The following is an 18,011-nucleotide window of genomic DNA, read 5'->3' as shown; positions in this document are numbered from 1 at the left end:
AACGAAGTCTCAATTAACTGGGACTTAGCAAAACTGTTAGCTGAAATAAGAGTTCTGGAGGGTAGGCTTAAGCCTATTGAAGCCCAATAGTAGAATCGCCACTGCCGGTGATCAATCACTAGCATCAGCAGTATTCTAATCACCATCAAAGATAACACCCAGATTACAAAAAAGATTCCAAAACAACGCCTTCAAGAAGAATACGATGCACAAGCGTTGTCGTTGCCCGATCAAAGATCTTAGGTTTTCACCTTGAAGAAATCCGAATTCACACAAAAAAACAATGCTTTCAACAAGATCAATACCAAATACAACCAATAAAAGACAGACTTGAATTTTCATGATGGGAATCGAGACTCGGTACTTGAGGAGCACCATAAAAAAATGTAGTCCTCGAGTGTTGTCGCCCCCACTTGTCGAGGCTGTTGATGCAAGTCAGCAGACATCTAGCACACAGTTTTCATCGCATCCAATACATCCTTCCACCAAAGTTTTAAGATCTTCAATGGCAACCGCCATAACTTTCTTCACCTCTATCAATGTCTTAGGAATCTTAACTTAGACATGTCCCATGACACTGGTAAAAAGTGAAGCTTCACCCCGCCCTCTTGGGGCTGTGCTGGCTGATAATATGAGCGTGCACGACCGGAATTTTTTCAATCTAGATATCAAGGGCAACATATGCCAATCCATATGAATCTTCGACGGAAAGATATGAACTCGTCAACGGCCAGATACAAGAGGTCGACCTCCCATAGAAAGAGGACTTGGCGAAAGAAGAGCGATAGGGCCAAACCACCACCACCGCGCCACTAACTCCACCAGCCGACGACCACTGCGGAGCCGGTCGGCCGCGACCCACGCCGCCCTCAGCGCGCCTCGCTCAAGCAGCCAGATCGGCGCGTCCGCTGTCCGGCGACTCCGACCGCCCAGCGGCACACCACCTTGACGTGCGACACGCCGCCATCATGCTGCCGTTGCTGATGAGCTCCGGCGCGCCGCCACGCTGCTGCGCGCGTCGCGGGCGCTGCATCCAGGCCTGTCCGCCTCGTACCGCGCCAGAGGCCTCACGCAAGGAGACGAGACCACCCCACTGTCGCCAGCGCCGACTGGGCTTCGCCTGGCCGCGCATGCTGGCGGCGACGAGGAAGGGAAGAGAGGAGGAGGTGGATCCCCGACGACAGCGACTTGTTTACCTCGGTGACGCGCGTGGGGAGCATCGCAGGAGCAATCCGTTTTTCGCGGCCTTTGGCGAGAAGACTAGTCTTCCCGTGCTGTCTCTCTTCTCTGAATGATTCCTTGTCAGCTCTTCCCTGGTTATCTGACAAAGACAGCAGAACACCATGACATACTATTTCCCGTTTTCCAGTTTGCTCCATTAACGAGCTGAAAAGCTGGAGAGGAAAAGCTGGAGACTGCACGAAGCCGGCTGCATGTTGGGCAGACTGAGCCCAACTCCAACGCGCGATTTCAAACGGACGTCCGGTTCATCCGCTTTTCGTCGGTTTGAGGTAGAAAAATGGACACGGCCATCCGTTTGCGGTCGTACATCGCTCCTAACCGGCACCGCAATCCCAAAACGTCCGCGTGTTTTGGACTTGCATTTGTGCCCAAAGGAAAACCCAAATATACTTGCAAATAATACGAAAACATAAACATAGACATTAAAAAGGCCACACGGCCGCAGTACCCACATTCACCGTAGTTCATAATAACTAAATTAAACTTAATAAAAGACTTCAAAACTAGATAAAAATGGTCGCCGGTGAGGCCACCGTCGTCTCCAGGAGCCTCCCTTCTACGCGTCGTCATCGCTGGTGAGGTCGACGTACGGAGGTGGATGCCAAAGGTGGGCAGGCGGCCCCTAGTAGACCGGATGCACTGGCGGCGCATGCACCATCTCCTCCTGCGGCTCCTGCTCTGGTGACCACGGCGGTGTGGCTGCCCATGGGCCGCCACCCACCGCGTCAGCCATCTCGGCACCGTGCACTCCCAGCTCCACCACTGGCCCACCAGGCAAGGTCCAGCTCCGTGATGCCCACGTCACTGGCCGCAGAGAGGGCCAGCGCGGTTTTCCAGGCCCTTCGCTTGTCCTGTCTGTTCATGGAGTCCTCCATGACACGCCTCATGAGTCGGGCCTCCTCCTCGGTCATGGGCGGCGACGGTGGCAGGGACGGGGACGGAGAAGGAGAAGGCGCTGGCGTGATGCCACGCACACGCCTACGGCCCCGCGTTTTGGGAGGGCTGCTAGCGTGAGAAGAACGTGGTCACCGCGGGCTCGGAGGACGATCGGCAAAAAAGATTGCCATCATTGGTCGTGCTCATCCCGGAGCCACGTATCCCACAATGGCGAACCTACGGCGTACCCGGGGTCGTCCAGCAGATCCGGCGGCAGGTGGGAGCGGCGTCGGTTGATCTCCTGGAGGCGGGCGCGACCGCTGACGGGCACCGGAGGGATGGGCACCCGGTTGGCGGAGTGATGCTAGTTGTTTGGCAAGTGGACATCTCCCCACGACAATGGCGTCGCCGTCCCCCAGTAGCGCTGGTAGACGTCGACGTGAATGTATGGTCGGTCCCGATGCCCGGCCGGCGGCGGTGCGATCGGGAAAGCAGGCGGAGCAGGTGGTGCGAGTGGATCGGATTAGCTGGACCTGTGGCGGCCAGAGGAGGAGCCGTCCTCGTGGTCGTGCTTCCCCTTGATCCAATGTCAGCCCATGGCGCCGGCGGGGAGGTGGGCGAGTGGGGGTGCGGAGGCGCTACCTAGGGTTCGCTCTTGTCGGTGCTCGAGGAGGCAGGCCAGCAGGGAAGTGGAAGCTATGGACGGGCCAGTCCACGACTTCCAATTTATGGCCTGGCCTCCAATTTAAGAAGGATGACAACTGCAGGATGTGTGGCTGACAGTCGGTGCCCGCCGCTCGTGCACATTTAGTTTGGGCGGTGGAGGTAGTTGGGCGTGTGCGAGCGGTAAAACGTCCTACCCTGTTGGGACGACGTGTCCATGTTATATAGTAGGGGAGCCAAAACCCTAGATGGCTTACATGCGGTTGAGAAGAAGAGATAAGGGAGAATCTAGGATACAACTTGAGAGAGAAGAAAAGGAGGAGATGGTTACAAGAATATCTCATACAAGCTACCTCCTAGCCATATCTCTATATCCCGAACATATACCGCATATGTATGGTGTTTGACACCCCTCCTTAATCACAACTTCATTAGGTTGAGATTATGTTTAAAATCTTCAAAGCTTCTGATAGGCAGGGCTTTAGTAAACCCATCTGCAACTTGATCTCTGGAGTGAATGAACCGAATATCAAGTTGTTTCCGTGCAACTCTTTCTCTGACAAAGTGAAAATCTATCTCTATGTGCTTTGTTCTGGCATGAAAAACTGGATTTGCAGATAAGTAGGTAGCACCAAGGTTATCACACCACAAGCATGGAGCTTGAGAACTTTGCATACCAAGTTCTTTTAGCATTGATTGAACCCATATGGTTTCAGCTGTAGCATTTGCTAATGCCTTGTACTCTGCCTATGTGCTAGACCGAGACACGGTGGCATGTTTCCTTGCACACCATGAAATCAAGTTAGGTCCAAAGAATATTGCAAATCCACCAGTGGAGCGCCTGTCATCCAGACAACCTGCCCAGTCAGAATCAGAGAAAGCACTAACAAGAGTTGAGGATGACTTGCTGAAATTAAGGCCAATGCTCAAAGTGTGTTTGACATATCTAACAATGCGTTTTGCAGCAGTCCAATGCACAGTAGTAGGAGCATGCAGAAACTGACACACCTTGTTGACAACAAAAGAAATATCAGGCCTTGTTAGGGTCAAGTACTGTAGTGCACCTACTAAACTCTTGTACTTCGTACTATCCTCTTGATTCAAGAGTTGTCCTTCTGTGAGAGATAGTTTTTCTGATCTAGATAAAGGAGTAAAGGAGGGTTTACAACTTTGCAGACCTGCCTTTTTCACCAAATCAGTTGCATATTTCTCTTGAGAGAGATGAAGTCCATCCTTGTGTTTCTTCACTTCAATCCCAAGGAAAAAAAATGCAAATCTCCAAGATCTTTGAGAGCAAATTCTGCACTTACATCCTTCAACAGTGATGCAATGGCCTCACTAGATGAACTTGTAACAATGATATCATCAACATATATAAGAACAAATATGCATGTATTGAGTTTATTGTAGATGAACAGTGAGGTATCTGACTTGGAAGGGACAAAACCAAGTGATTGCATCTTGTGACTAATACAGGAGTACCATGCCCGTGGGGCTTGCTTCAAGCCATAAAGTGCTTTATAAAGTTTGCAAACAAATGAGGGATTAGATTTGCTCTCAAACCCAGGAGGTTGTTTCATGTACACCTCTTCTTCCAGAACACCATGGAGAAACGCGTTCTGTACATGTAGCTGTCTGAGACTCCATCCCCTAGACACAACAATAGAGAGAACAAGTCGAACAGTGGCAACTTTTACAACAGGACTGAAGGTCTCCTCACAATCAATACCATATCTCTGTTTAAACCCTTTTGCAACAAGCCTAGCTTTGTATCTATCAACAGTTCCATCAGATTTTCTTTTAACTCTGAACACCCACTTGCAATCTATAAGATTTTTACCTTATTGTGGGTGAACCAAATGCCATGTCTTATTTTTCTTTAGTGCCACATATTCTTCCATCATTGCTTTTCTCCACCTTTCATCTCCGAATGCCTCATCCAGAGTCCTTGGTTCAGCTTGTTCATCTATAGAGAAAACTAGGCCATATGTACTTATATGTTTATAATTAAGGGGTTGAGTTACACCTTTTTGCAACCGTGTGAGTCGCCGAGATTGCACCATAGAATCAGCCGGTGCAGAGGATTCGGAGCCACGCACAGGAGTTCCTGGTGCAGGCGATCCCGAGGTAGATCCGCCCGGTACCCGCGTTGGATCTTTTGTGTCTCCAGCACGTAACAGCGAGGTTGTATCTGCCGCAGAAGATCCTTGGTGGCCGACCGGCTCATTATGAGTGCATGATTGCGCGGGGCCACGCGGATCAGCACCGAAACCCGTGCCCACCTGGCTGGATGGGTCAGCGCTGGACCCCACGTCGGTCGGCCGCGTCTGGGCGCGCCGCTTGTAGCAGCACGGTTTGTCGAGGAAGCGCGGACCGCCCGAGCCACCAGGACGTCGCCACGTGGAGTCTGGCGATTGGAGCGGAGCCGGCGTGGGGCTGCTGCCACCCGAGAGCTGGCGCGTGGCGTGCGCGAAGCCGCGTGAGCCCGCTTGAGTAGCAGGTTCCGCTGCTGTCGGGTCTGGCGCATCTGCCAGCGCTGATCCCGGCGCAGATATTCTGCACTGCTGATTCGGCAGCGATCCCGAGGAGGATCTGTTTCCCAAATCTGGACACAGCAAATATGGCACTTGGGGGCCAATTTCTTTATCATTTTGCCTGATTTCTTCATCATTTTGCTCGTTGTTTGTTCCTACAACATCAGTAGAGGACCCATGTGCACCATTAGGAGGGTTAGTCAGCATTGAATCATCACAAGTATTTCCCCCTTGATCAAGGCCGGGGAGGTGAGACGGTAGGAGAAGAATTTCATTGCGAAGTAATGCACCAGCGTTGGGATGAAGATCAGCAAAAAGAAACTTTGTTTCGTCAAAAACAACATCACGGGATATATAAACACACCCTGTGGACACATAGGCATTTTGCACCTTTGTGTTGAGCGCTATACCCAAGAAACACACATTGCTTTGAGCGAAGCATAAGTTTGCGTTGATTATATGGACGAAGATTTGGCCAACATGCACACCCAAAAACACGAAGAGACGTGTAGTCAGGTTTGGTGTGGAGTAGCCTTTCTACTGGAGTTTCATTATTGATAACACGACTAGGAAGCATGTTAATGATGTGAACGGCAGTGAGAAAAGCTTCATCCCAGAATTTTAGAGGCATGGAGGCGCCGGCTAAAAGAGCTAAACCGACCTCAACAATGTGCCTGTGCTTGCGTTCGGCAGAACCGTTCTGTTGGTGAGCGTGGGGGCATGACACATGGTGAGAGATGCCGAGAGTTTGAAAGAAAGAATTTAATTTCTCATACTCTCTTCCCCAGTCTGATTGGACAGCAAGTATCTTGCACTCAAACTGGCGTTCAACGAGTGCTTGGAAATTTTTAAAGACTTGAAAAACATCGGATCTTTTCTTGAGAAGATAAATCCAAAAGAATTTACTATAGTCATCAATGAAGCTCACATAGTACGTATGTCTACCAACTGAGTTGGGGGCAGGACCCCAAACATCTGGAAAAAAATTAATTGCAACGGTTTGGTAGAAACGCTAGTAGAAATAGGATAGGGTAACTGATGACTTTTAGCTTGTTGACAGGAATCACAAATAGTTTCAATGTTGTGCTCACCAACAAACGGGAGCTTATTCTTTCTAAGCAATTTTTCAACTAAAGAAAAAGAAGCATGTCCTAGACGATCATGCCATCGTGTGGATGAAAGCTTGATAGCACCACAAGCTTGTTTATTCAGTCTCCTAAGCTCCGGAATCAACGGATAGAGTCCACGAACACATCTACCTTGATAGAGAATGCTCTTCGTCGCCTGATCCTTGATCAAAAAGAAATAAGGGTGAAATTCAAGGAAGACATGATTATCAAGGGCAATTCTATGGACAGAAATGAGACTCTTGTCGGCATTTGGAACATGCAAAATTTTCCTAAGATGGATTTTACGAGAAGGGGTACTAAAACCTTCACCACTAGCTGTGTGGATTTGGTCCTTGCCGCGGTATTTCTCCTTCATCGTCACCTTCTCGAGCTCGTTGGTGATGTGGTTGGTGGCGCCGCTGTCGACGTACCAGTTGGTGTCGATTCTGTAGGAGCCATCTACAGCCGGCGCCACCTTGTCATCGTCTTTAGAGGAATCGTTGTCCTCTTCATAGCGGTACCAGCAATCTTTTGCTGTGTGCCCCAACTTGCCACATATCTGGCAGCGAGGGGCATCAGGTCGTGCACGAGGGTTTCCGCCACCGCGGCGAGTTCTGCTGTTGGAGGGAGCACGCCCGCCACTGCGGGAGTTGGAGCCGCCACCGTTTCCGCCTCCACTGGACCTCCCCCTGCCATGGGAGAAGCCGCCGCGCTGAGAGGAGCCACCACGACCGCGAGAGGCCGAGTTCGCGGAGGACTTGAAGCCGCCACCGCTGGACCCGTGGAAGTGCACCATCCGCTGATCAAAGTTGGAGATCATAGCGAAAAGCTCGTCGATGGTGACGGGGGTTACGCGAGCATCCAGAGCAGATATCAGAGGATGGTAGTCAGCATCGAGCCCGTGGATGATGTAGGAGATGAGCTCATCGTCGAGGATCGCCTTGCCCGCTGCGGCCAGCTCATCGGCGTAGCCATGCATGGTGGCGAAGTAGGAGGCGACGAAGAGGTTGCCCTTCTGCGCGTTGATGAGAGAAGTTCGGATGTTGTTGATGCGACTCGCCGATTGCGACGAGTACATGCCGGCGAGCGTCGTCCAGAGCACGCCCGCAGTGGTGACCGCGGTCACCATGAGGAGCACCTCCTTTGTGAGGTTGCCCAGCAGGTAGCCAAGGACCTGTTGGTCCTTCCCGAACCAGATTGGGTGGAGAGGGTTGGGCGTTGAAGTCTCCTTGCCTTCCTTGGTGGTGACGAGGAGCTTTGTCGGCTCCGGCTGGGTGCCGTCGACGTAGCCGAAGACCCTGGCGCCACGCAGTTGGGGTATGATCTGCGTGCGCCACAGCACGTAGTTCGTGCGGGATAGCTTCTCGGTGACCTGGCCATTGAGACTAGCCGGGAAGGAAGCGCCGGAGGAGGAAGACATGATGGCTTCGACACAGGTGGTTCTGGTAGCCAGATGAGTTGAAGAAGAGGGGCTCTGATTACCATGTGCGAGCGGTAAAACGTCCTGCCCTGTTGGGGGCGACGTGTCCATGTTATATAGTAGGGGAGCCAAAACTCTAGATGGCTTACGTGCGGTTGAGAAGAAGAGATAAGGGAGAATCTAGGATACAACTTGAGAGAGAAGAAAAGGAGGAGATGGTTACAAGAATATCTCATACAAACTACCTCCTAGCCATATATCTATATCCCGAATATATACCGCATATGTATGGTGTTTGACAGGGCGGCCGCCACGCGTCCCCGAGGCGGACGACCGGCAAGCGTGTGCCCGTCCGTTCAGCGTCCGTGTGGATGCAAACCGAGCGCATGGTTGCGCCGAAAATGGGGCGGGCCAGACATGCCAAACGGACAAAAATTACGGATGCGGCGCGTTTTGGACGGCCTGCTTTGTCCGTCATGGTCTAAACATACAACCGCGGACCATTTGGGGGTGCCTGTTGGAGTTGGCCTGATGGTGCACGAACGCATATGCCTTTGTCCGAGGAACACAAGGAGGATTAAACTTCAGGAAGGAATTTGGTAGTAACTGATATAACCAGAGAAGATGTAAGTTGAGCAGACACGAAAACTAAAAAAGTTCGCTCGGGCTGGAAACGGGAGAGACCACTAACACGGTCATTACCACAAGGGGGACACAGTTCGACAAGTCGACAATGGTCAGGCTCAGCCAAATAATCCAAGAGAGCTGAAGCTTTGAAGTAGTAATGAAGCAACCCGTATGAAATCTGTAAATCGGATATATGCAGGAGTAACAAACAAAACAGAGATCACCTTCCATTGTATTGTCTGGTCTCTTCTCAACTATTGCTCTTGCAGAATCGAACGTCTTCCAGGCCAGAACAAAATCAGAATCAGCTTCATTGCCTGCCATGTTATCATCATCCTTGCCATCACCGGTTTCATCCTCCTTAACTTTGCCATTTGAGTTTTGCCCGAGGTATCAGTATTTACCATGGGGTAAAAGCACATTGAAAAAAGGACCATAAACTATATTATAAAAAGAAAAACACCAGCAACAGAAAGCACATACAAAACACATCATATATAGTTATGTAATACAAACGTCAGTCGATGGCATGGCCCTAGAATTCATACATGTGCATGATTAGTTCCAATACAATGCACCCAGAATACATATGTGTGACTAGTTCCAGTACAATACACTGGAATATCAATTGATACATTCATGATAAATCTCCAGAGTATATCAAATTACATGTCTATACCAAACCAAGAACCACAAGTGCTGGTTCTCGTACAATACGAAAAACAGCATACCAACCCCAGTCGATCGAATGCACCTTGAATACACATCCAGACTAGTTCTAGTACAATACCTGAACATTGAATGATACATTCATGATAAATCTCAAAAGCATTTATTGAATTACATGAGAGCAAACCAAGAACCAGTGATGGTCCTCTTATCTCAGCTTCTACCCATTAATTTTAGCTCTGAAGGAAGTCCAGGTAACAGCCACTTGTACATAAACCCAATCATACAGGCTGTCACAGAGCGAGTACCATGAAACTCTCCATCTCCTCTTGAACAAGAAGGTACAGAATACCACCCAGAGAGCCATCACATATCCAGAGCCCATGGCGAGCAAAAACGAAACCAAGTTGTCACTTGCATCTCCGTGGTTTTCTCCTGTAATAGGCTCGGGCTGTGACGAACAATTTACAGAGAGAGGAGGACCGCAGAGGCCGGGGTTGCCAATATAAATATAGGCCGGATCTTCGAGTGTTTGTAGTTGATTTCCAGTTGGTATCTTTCCTCTCAGATGGTTGTAGGACAGGTTCAGGCGACTCAATGACGTGAGGGCCGATAAGCTTGAAGGGATTTCACCAGACAAACCGTTGTGCGATAGGTCGAGTGACTCCACTTGCATTAAGGCACCAACATTCTCAGGGATTTTTCCATTGAAGTTGTTCCATGATAAGTTCAGGCTCTTCAATGCTACAAGAGCGCTAATTTCTTCAGGGATCTCCCCCATAAGACTATTACAGGATAAATCAAGATTCACCATATATATGATTTCTCCTGTATATAGCCTCTCTTGACCTTTCGTGAGTATCGTGAAATTCTCAACATAGACAAATACTAGTCTGTCACCATCCTCTCTTTCAAAAGTTAACGCATTCTGAAGATAATCAAAGTTGTCTCTTGTTTGTGTCATGCCTGTACAATTAACAATAGATCTTGGTATGCTCCCTGATATATTATTGTAGGCAAGGTCCAGATATTGAAGATCAACAAGCTTCGTAAGCTCGACTGGAATTTGACCATGAAACTTATTGCATCTCAGTTGTAAGAATGACAAAGATGGTAGCTTCTCCCCGATCCATGCTGGTAAAGTCCCAACGAATTGATTATGTCCGAGATCAAGAAAGATGAGTTGTGGACATTTCTGGAGAAGTGAAGGAAATTCACCAGAGAGGTTGTTGTTTCTCAAGCTTAGATTAACGATGCTCAGATCTGTCATGTCTGTGCTGGACTTGTTGACTAGGCAATCGGTAATTGATCCATTGAGGTTATTTCTTGATAGACCTAAGAACCTCAATTTTCGCAATCTGCACAATGAAGATGGAATGGCCCCAGAGATCATGTTGTTATATAGAAACAGTGTTCTAAGCCCTGGAGCTCCAAAGTCTAATGGTAGTGGCCCAACAAGATTGTTCCGACTGAGATCCAGGTGGGTTAGATTGATGGGAAGTTTAGGTATTGGACCACCAAGCTGGTTAGAACTGAAATCCATATTTGTTGCTCTCATACATTCCATTGTTGATGGAAGCACTCCTGTAATCTGATTATTTTGAATATTTAGGGAATATTCTACTGAGGAAGTTGCTATCCAAAACCAACCTGGTACCATGTCATTTATGCTTGTGTTTGATATGTCAAGACTCATTACGGGTGTTTGCCATTTAAGCCACATTGGGAATTTAGGCCCTAGCTGAGAGGACCGAAGTCCAATCAAATTTAGCCTGAAAGGAGGAACCCAAGTTGGACTCACTGTGATGGCTATGGAGTTGCCTGACAATGTCAATTCCTCTAACATAGCTAGACGTGATAAATGGCTTTCATGCATAACCCCGTCCAGGTTATTAGAGCTAAGGTCCAACGCAGTTAGCTGTGTGAGCTCTCCTATCCACACCGGCACATGACTAGTGAGTTTGTTATCACTGAGATCCATCCAGCTCAGGTTTCTCAAGGGCTCTACTAGTGTAGTCGGCAGGCTTCCAGTCAGATTGCTATATGGTAGAAACAACTTCTGTAGTTTATTCCGTGAACAGTTGGGTAATCGATGGAATAACTCTTCTATACTCCCGTTGATATTGTTCGAGTAACAAGATAATCTTTCCAAATTACATAGATTCTTGAAGCTGGATGATATCATGCCCACAAGGTTATTATATGATAAATCAAGTTCCACAATGGAGGTCATATTACCTATCTCGTCCGGAAACGGGCCATAGAAACCATTAGATGAGATATCTAGATACTTTAGGCTAGTTAAATCCCGAAACCAGTTGGGCGTGCTATGCTTATGGAAGTCGTTGCCTGCGAGATCTAATGTTTCAAGAGATGTCAGGTTTGAGAGCAAAAGAGAATCAGGGGCAGTTCTAAGCTCGCAAAAGGGAAGACAAAGAACTTTCAAAGTTGGAAGCATGTTCATAACCGGAAGGCAGTGAACAATTGTGCTGAGGTTCACCCCAGACATATCTAGGTGCTCAAGGGAAGTTAACCGTGACAACCAGGTGATATCAGTGGAATATGTGTATGAGTCGGTATCAAGATTTAGGTACTGTAAGTTGGAGAGATTACCGAGCTGCGGTGGTATCCTTCCAATGAACTGTGAGCTTGATAGGTCGAGATATCTCAGCTGATGGAGAGAACCCATGAACTCCGGTATTTGTATCTTGTCAAACCCATTGTAGCTGAGGTCGAGATAGCGTAGATGATGTAAACTAAGCAATGAGGAGCTTATGTTGCCTGCTAGCACCTCCCTATTCTCACCATAACTTCCGTAATTAGGGCCTCGGAGATCGAGCCTGACAGCATGGCCAGTAGACGCCGTTCCATCGGCAGCAGTCATCACCCTTCCATGACGAAAGGAGGTTGCCAGGGTCTGATAGACCTGCCCTGAAGGCAAGAAGGGCAGATCTCTCACCGGAACACAGCTGGCGATCACATCGTTTGGATGCAGGGCAGATGTGTCCTCTGTCAGTGGCGGAGCTTAGTGCAAGGCTGAGGGGGCCGTGGCCCCCTAGCGTTAGGCAAAACAGTGAAGAAAAATTACTGTGCAGGGATTAGATAAGGAAAAGATCAATCTTTGCCCTCTTAATTGTTCATGTTTTGGCTTTTGGCCCCTCCTGAGATTCCTGCCTAGCTCTGCCACTGTCCTCTGTGGTGCTCTTGGCTTGAGTGAACAAGAGCAAGGCTATGGCTATTTGGATGCAGGAGAGTCGAAGCGTGTCCATGGGTGCTTTTGCCATGGATGTATGATCTTCTTCTTCTTCCTCCTTCTGAGGGTTGTACATATGTTTTTCTTGGTGCATCACACCCCGTGTATGTGTGATATATATGTAATTCCAACTCCTGGTGCCACCTCGACTAGAAAAAAAGAGAACAATTCTTGGTGTCCTGACTGTTGAATTTTCAACGATGGTTAATTGCTTACAGTGACATCTGAGGTGAAATTTCTTATGATTTATTGTCGTTTATAGACAGGAACATGACCTGTGCTACGTGTAAACGTTAACACAAGTCATTTGCACGATAAGGTCACTGGTCGCTATTCTGCTTTTGCCTTGTTCATGGGGTTCCCTCTGTTATACGGTTGGGAACCAGAGGTAGCAGACCGACCAGGTCTTCCTGAAGCTTGGAATTTAATTGCAGCCACTGGAGAGTGGAGTGGTGCCAGGGATTGACAGCAACCGGCCTGAAGCTCGATATGCCGTTCTTCTACAGCTATTTTTGACGTGCTCGATGGTCCAAGAACGTTACTCTACAAGATTCATGCTGGGTGTATTTTCACTCACCCACAACCCCCTTCCCCTCCCCTCTCGTCCTATCAATATCTAGATTAATTACATTATGCTTTGGTTAAAACTAATCTTCAATGTGAAGAAATATCTGAAGTAGCTGTAGTTCTGGACCATGAATATGTTGGGAATGAAAAATAGAAGCATAATGTTTAAGTTACCAGTAATCCCAAATGTAAATAGTCTAAGAATAGTAGTATAATTTATATGTATAAAAATAATGTTCAGTATGTGCTTATAAAATAGTTAATGTCCAAACTAAGATGGATCTGAAAGAAGTTCCAACATTGTCCCGTCCATCTGCTCGGGCAAGGGACGGAGGAAGGAGATGACCTAGCGATCTGGAGGCCGGTGACGAGGACGGACGGAGACGACGTCCAGCGGGCTGGCGAGGTGGCTGGCGGCGATCTGGTGGAAGAACTCCCCCACGACCCCAGCACCCCCTTCCCGCCGCCTCGGCCCTCCTCGCCGGCGCCGGCAACAAGGGAATGAATCCGCGTCTGTGAAGTGGGGACGGAGACCTGTACTTCTGTAACCTATGGACTGACGGCCCCTGCTTGTGCTTCTCTGCATTATTCGTTCTGAACTAGCAATATATCTTATCTTATCTGACAGAAAAACAGAACACCCTGTGTTCAGAAGATGATACTCACTCCGGTGACTCCACTTGCACTATTCTCAAGGATTTTTCCTGTTTCGTGATAAGTTCAGGCCCTTCAATGCAACGAGAGTGCTCATTTCCTTACGAATCTCTCCAGTAAGATTATTACAGCATAAATCAAGATTCACCGTATATACGATTTCTCTTTTATATAATCTCTCTCGACCTTTCGTGGGTACTGTGAAGTTCCTAGCATATATATAGTTAACTAGTTCATGGTCAATAAACCCAGAACTAAAAGTGGATGCAGACTGAAGATTGATTATCAGTGTAGTCTCTTGTTTGTGTCACAACTTTGCAATCAACAATAGATCTCGGTATGCTCCCTGATGTATTGTGGTAAGCAAGGTCCAAATATTGATGATGAACAAGCTTCATAAGCTCGGCTGGAATGTGACCATAAAACATATTGGATCTCAGTCGTCAAAATGACAAAGACAATAGCTTATCCACAATACGTTATGACGGTTATTTCTTGTTTCTTTGTTTGTTGTGTTAATAATATGTAAACAACTCTTGTGTGTTATTAACTCTTCTAAGTTGCACCTAGATAGCGAACCAACCTGTGGTTGGATAGTTAGAGGGACAGTCCCGTCGACGACGAGGCGCCTATAATAACTTCGTAAATTTCAAGATGATATATCGGCTCAGTCTGTCGAAGATGCTAATAGGGTAGGGTGTGCGTGAGTGCGTTCATGAGATGAGTGTATGCGCGTATATATATGAGTGTTCCAAAAAACAAGTTGCACCTAGATACATCTCGAAGCAAGCAATTGAACTCTTTTGTATAATTTCTTTGTCTCATCTCCAAATCCCCATTCCGCAGCTGTCACAGATGTATGAGATGATCTACTAGAATAAATTCCACACCTAGTCAAAGAGACCCATCAAACACGTCAACATAATAATAATAAAAAAGAGACCCATCAAGATCCATGTTGCGTTTTCTTTGGTAGCATACTAGTCACAACCTGCATATCTAAGGTTAACTATTCATATGTGACTGACGCAGTCAAGGACGCTTGATGGTCACTACTAAAATCTTTTTATTTCTCGTACGTTTGTGTGTCTTATGTCCACTTGAGATCCAAGCCCCATCTCAAATTTAAAGGGCTCGTTCTATAGGACTAGGAGGCGTATCTACCCTTCCACCTTGGTTAATAGAGGCCTCGTTGTTTCCTTAAAATACAAAATAATAGTACTGTAAAACATAAAAGCCCTTTTGATCCTTGTGCACAAATCAATGAAAAAAAAATCCTTGGTTTCTAATTAAACTTAACTAGCACAAAAATACATTCACTACCGTGGGTATCGTGATGACAACAAATACTCTTCTTCTAAGCTGTATTGTCTGCTCACCTCCTCCGTGCTCTTACCCGGAACAACTGCATAACTAGGGGCAGCCATCTCATACATCTTAAAATTTTCGTTGGCTACTCGAAGGCTCTCGAGTGTCATCTCGACTTGCCTCATGGTTGGCCGGTGGTCTCCTTCCATCCTCACGCATGTCGCTGCCAACATAGCTACCTCTTCAACTTCCTTGCCCCCTTCAACCACAATCTGAGGATCTAGCACACGGACTAGACCGCCTGTTGCGAGCAAGGTAGTGAAATATGCGACAAGGCTTTCCTCCTCCGGCGACCGAAATGAGCATGGTTTTTTTCTGGTGAGCAGCTCCATGAGGAGAACACCAAAGCTGTAAACGTCGCTCTTCTAGGTAAGCCGTCCCGAATAGTAGTACATAGGGTCTAAGTACCCGAATGTCCCTTGGATGGCGGTTGCATTCCCTGTTTGATCGACCGGAATGCACCTTGAAGCTCCAAAATCTGATACCTTTGCTACAAGATTGCCATCTATCAAAATGTTCTGAGACTTGATGTCCCTGTGGACCATAGGGATTGACACGGCCGAGTGAAGGTACGCGAGAGCTCTTGCCGTCTCCGTTGCAATTCTCAGACGATCCACCCATGGTAACGATGCTTTAGGTTATTCAGCATGAAGATGATGGTAAAGAGTCCCATTGGGGATGAATTCGTACACTAGCAATGGTACCTCCGTCTTGAGGCAGCACCCAAAGAGCTTCACCATGTTTCGATGGTTGATCTGAGAGAGGATGGCTACCTCATTGATGAACTCGTCGATCTCCCTCTGGATCGCGACCTTAGACTTCTGGATCGCCACGACATGCAGGTCTGACATGATCCCTTTGTACACCGTGCCATGCCCTCCCCCACCGATCTCGCGTGCTTTGTCGAAATTGTTTGTGGCCTTCTCCAACTCCACCAAGGGGATGATCATCCTCTCCGTGATGTCCGCTTTTTGTGACACCAATTGCTGCAAGAGATACCCCCTGTTTTGCTTGAAGAACTTCTGCTTCAACATTTTTGCCCTCCGATGCTTCATCTTCCGGGTCAAAAAAAGGCACCAAGCACCATGAGTAGAAGGCCAGCGCCGCTGCCCATTCCTATGCCCGCACTTAAACCTGAAAAATATATGAGAGAAAACGTCTACTATCTTATTAGTATACCAGATACTAATGGCGCACCTGTGGCATACTAATGGCGCACCTGTGGTGGTGGTCCATTAGTATACCAGATACTAATGGCGCACCTGTAGTGCACCATTAGTAGCCAAAACAGGTGCGTCATTAGTAGGCATTTTCCTAGTAGTGTGATTGCCTTGGACAAATAATTTTCTCGTAGCAAAAAGCTCTCTACTAATATTTACTTTATTTGCATCTTTACGTAAACAGCCCCTAGTTTTTATTTACGCGTTTTTTATTATCTTGCAAACCTATCCAACAACACCTACAAAGTACTTCTAGTTTCATACTTGTTCTAGGTAAAGCGAACTCAAGCGTGCGTAGAGTCGTATCAGTGGCCGATAGGACTTGAGAGAGTATTTGTTCTACCTTTAGCTCCTCGTTGTGTTCGACACTCTTACTTATCGAAAGAGGCTACAACTATCCCGTATACTTGCGGGTTATCAGTCCCCTTTGTATTCTGTGTTAAATTTTGACTTTAAATTTAACTAACAAAATGTTAATGCATGTCATAAGAAATAATATAAATGGAAACTATGTTCAAATACAAATCCAACGATATAATATTTGGTGACTTGCATTAATATTTTATTTGTTAAATATCTAGTCAAAATTTGAACAAAATACAAAGAGGACTTATAAACCAGGACGGAGGTTGTAGTATAAGAAGAAGAAAAAAAACTGAAAAGAAAATTAGTGTACGAATCTTCATGGAGGATGAAAGGAATATATAGTCTGCTGAGACATGACGAAGTCTCAGTTGACTGAGACTTAGCAAAACTGTTAGCTGAAATAAGATTTCTGAAGGGTAGGCTTAAGCCTGAAGCCTCCTAGTAGAATCGCCACTACCGGTAATCAAGCATCAGCAGTGTTCTAATCACCACCAAAGACAACACCCAGATTACAAAAAAGGTTCCAAAACAACGCCTTCAAGAAGAATACAATGCACAAGCATTGTCGTTGCCCGATCGAAGATCTTAGGTTTTCATCCTGAAGAAAGTCCGAATTCACACAAAAAAACAATGCTTTCAACAAGATTAATATCAAGTACAACCAATAAAAGACATACCTTGAATTTTCACGATGGGAATCGAGACTCAGTACTTGAGGAGCACCACTAAAAAATGTAGTCCTCGAATATTGTTGCCCCTACTTGTCGAGGCTGCTGACGCAAGTCACCGGACATCTATCACACATATTTCATCGCATCCAATACATCCTTCCACCAAAGCTTCAAGACCTTCAGTTGCAATCGCCATGAATTTCTCCACCTCTATCAATGTCTTACGAATCTTAACTTAGACATGTCCTATGACACTGGTAAAAAGTGAAGCTTCACCCGCCGTCTTAGGGTTGTGCTGGCTGATAAAATGAGCGCGCATGGCCGGAACTTTTTCAATCTAGATATCCAAGGGCAACATATACCAATCCGTATAAATCTTTGATGGAAAGATCGAAACTCATCAGCGGCCAGATACAAGCGGTCGACCTCCGATAGAAAGAGGACTTGGCGGAAGAAGAGCGATATGGCCAAACCACCACTATCGCGCCACTAACTCCACCAGCCGACGGCCACGGCAAGCGGTTGGAATGTGACCATAAAACATATTGGATCTCAGTCGTAAAAATGACAAAGACAGTAGCTTATCCCCAATACATTATTACGGTTATTTCTTGTTTTTTTGTTTGTTGTGTTAATAATATGTCAACAACTCTTGTATATTATTAACTCTTCTAAGTTGTACCTAGATAGCGAACCAACCTGTGGTTGGATGGTTAGAGGGACAGTCCCGTCGACGACGAGGCGCCTATGATGACTTCGTAAATTTCAAGAT

At 47.0% G+C, this 18,011-nt stretch overlaps 2 pseudogenes; both read right to left on the bottom strand.

The window, feature by feature from the left end:
- Positions 1–1,067: 1,067 nt before the first annotated feature.
- On the bottom strand, positions 1,068–12,451 carry LOC119320681 (annotated as a pseudogene).
- A 2,482-nt stretch (positions 12,452–14,933) lies between these two features.
- On the bottom strand, positions 14,934–17,435 carry LOC119320680 (annotated as a pseudogene).
- Positions 17,436–18,011: the final 576 nt, after the last annotated feature.

The sequence above is a fragment of the Triticum dicoccoides genome, chromosome 6B (assembly GCF_002162155.2).
Source record: "Triticum dicoccoides isolate Atlit2015 ecotype Zavitan chromosome 6B, WEW_v2.0, whole genome shotgun sequence".
Classification (NCBI taxonomy): Eukaryota; Viridiplantae; Streptophyta; class Magnoliopsida; order Poales; family Poaceae; genus Triticum; species Triticum dicoccoides.
The sequence above is the reverse complement of the archived record's forward strand: the minus strand, read 5'-3'. Positions and strand labels throughout refer to the sequence as shown.